The sequence below is a fragment of the Cebus imitator genome, unplaced genomic scaffold, assembly GCF_001604975.1.
Source record: "Cebus imitator isolate Cc_AM_T3 unplaced genomic scaffold, Cebus_imitator-1.0 Scaffold206, whole genome shotgun sequence".
In the NCBI taxonomy this organism is placed as follows: Eukaryota; Metazoa; Chordata; class Mammalia; order Primates; family Cebidae; genus Cebus; species Cebus imitator.
The window spans coordinates 1,724,563-1,727,413 of NW_016107521.1; positions in this window are offsets into that span (position 1 = coordinate 1,724,563).

The window sequence follows — 2,851 nt, forward strand, 5'->3', positions numbered from 1 at the left end:
AGGCTGGAGTACAAGGGCACAGTCTTGGCTCACTTGCAACCTCTGCCTCCTGGGTTCAAGCAATTCTCCTGCCTCAGCCTCCCAAGTGGTTGGGATTACAGGCATGCACCACCATGCTCAGATAATTTTTTTATTTGTATTTTTTAAGTAGAGGTGGGGTTTCATCACATTGGCCAGGCTGGTCTTGAACTCCTGACCTCAGGTAATCCGTCTGCCTCAGCCTCCCAAAGTGCTGGGATTATATGCGTGAGCCACTGTGTCTAGTCTTCTTATTTTAGCTTGTCTATATTTTTCAATATTTTATTTTCTTTATGTATATATTTTTATTTATATATATACTTCATATATATAGCTGTTGTAATTTAAAAGGTTATTTTGAATGAAGGGAAAAGGGTAATCCATCCCGTTTCTAGAATTAGGGATCACAAAGTAAAATGATCTTACATTTGTATTTAAAATACTCTGTGTGTATTGCTACTAAAAATACAAAAATTAGCTGGGCTTTGTGATGTGTGCCTATAATCTCAGCTACTTGGGTGCTGGCAAGGAGAGATGTATATGTATGTAAGAAAAGATTGGACTGGGGTGTGGTGGCTCATGTTTTGTAATCCTAGTGCTTTGGGAGGCCAAGGCAGGTGGATTGCTTGAGGCCGGTAGTTAAAGACTAGTCTGGGCAACACAGCGAGACCCCCATGGCTACAAAAAAATATAAAAAGTAGTCAGGCATAATGGAACACTCCTGTGGCCCTAGCCACTTGGGAGGCTGAGGTAGGAAAATTGCTTGAGCCCAGGAGTTCAAGGTTATAGTGAGCTTTGGTCACTCCACTGCACTCTAGCCTGGGTTGCATAATGAGAACCTACCCTAAAAACAAAACCAAAATAACACAAAATAAAAGTTAGCATCCTTCAGCACCGAACATTTGTGGAAAATATCATATGGAGACATCCCTTTTATTCAGAAGATTTTAAAGTGAAGCATTTGATGAAAGGAATGTTCTAAGGTTATCTTTCCTTTTTTTTTTTAATTTTTTTTCTTTTTCAACTTCCTGTTGATTTGCATAAGGTTATCTTTCCCGAGTAATAGGTAGAATATGAAGGTCATCAGGAGATTCCCTCTAAATCCTAAAAATATCTTTCTTAAACCTAGTTTGCAACTGGCTGAATTTCGTCTCAATTTCATTCTTCTGGATTAAGATAACTGTTTTCAAAGTGTGTTCTGCAGGACCCTGGGACACCATGGATGTTCTTCAGAGCTTCCACAAGTTTTTACTCAATTTTCCATTTAATTTCTTTGTATGCATTTTTAAAAATGGAAATAAAATGAACACCCAGAGGTGTTAAATACCAAATTTTTTTTTTTTTTTTTTTTGAGACAGAGTTTCGCTCTTGTCATCCAGGGTGGAGTGCAATGGTGTGATCTTGGCTTGCTACAGCCTTCACCTCCTGGGTTCAAATGATTCTTCTGCCTTAGCCTCCCAAGTAGTTGGGATTGCAGGCATGTGCCACCTTGCCCAGCTAATTTTTTATATCTTTAGTAGAGGTGGGGTTTCACCATGTTGGCCAGGCTGGTCTCGAACGCCTTGTCTCAGGTGATCCACCCACCTCTGCCTCCCACTGTGCTGGGATTACAGGCGTGAACCACTGTGCCCAGCCACATACCAAATTTTAAAACATGGGAGCATCAACATATTACCCTGTTCCATGAGGTGTTTGGTACATCCCTGCTATCTCTCTAAGTGAAAAATGTCCCACTGTTGTATATACTCATTGTTTCTGCTGCTCCTTCCTTTCTCTCTTTAACACACTCTGCTGAGGCTTCTGAACTCACTACACCATTGAAGCAACTTGGTCAAGGTAACCACAGACCTCTCCATTGCTAAAATGTGTTTAAATACTCAATTCTGAGTGCTCATCTTACTCAGTCTCTCAGCAGCCTTTGCTAGTTGATTCACTTACCCTCCTCCTTGAAAGACTTTCTTCCCTTGCCTTCCAGGATGTTGCTCTCTGTTGGTCCTCTTTCTACCTCACTGACTAATCCTTTGCTAATTTCTTCTCAGGTCAGCTCTCCTACTGTCCCTGTCTTCACTGAACCAGACAGTAGAGAGGTTAAGAGCATGTGCTTGACATGCTTGATAGGGCTAAGTTTGAGATTTGGTTCTTTTGGTAACTGGTCCTTTAAGTAAACCAGCCTCATTTAGTCCTTTGGCCTCATCTGTAAAATCAGGATGCTGTCTGTGTCTAGCTCACAGAGGATTGCTGGGCTTCAGTAAGAGTTTACATGTAAAGTGCTTAGCATAGGACCTGGCACACTGTGAGTGCTCAGTAGATGCTAGTGACCTCGTTATTGTTGGCATATTATTTCCCCATTTTAAAAATACACACCCCTGCATTTCTAATTGTACGAACTATGGAGTCAGAATTCTTGGATTTAAGTCCTTAGCTCCACAACTTACTAGTTGTATTAACTTAATTAAGCAAACTACCTATTCAGCATGTACTTACTTGAGTTTTTATTATCTAGAAATATAGTAGTACTTGTTCCATAGGGTTTGTGTAAGGATTAAATACGAATGTAGCTAAGACATCTAGTGGCCGGGCGCGGTGGCTCACGCCTATAATCCCAGCACTTTGGGAGGCCGAGGCGGGTGGATCACGAGTTCAAGAGATCAAGACCATCCTGGTCAACACGGTGAAACCCCGTCTCTACTAAAGCTACAAAAAATTAGCTGGGCGTGGTGGCGCGTGCCTGTAATCCCAGCTACTCAGGAGGCTGAGGCAGGAGAATTGCCTGAACCCAGGAGGCAGAGGTTGCGGTGAGCCGTGATCGCGGCATTGTACTCCAGCCTGGGTA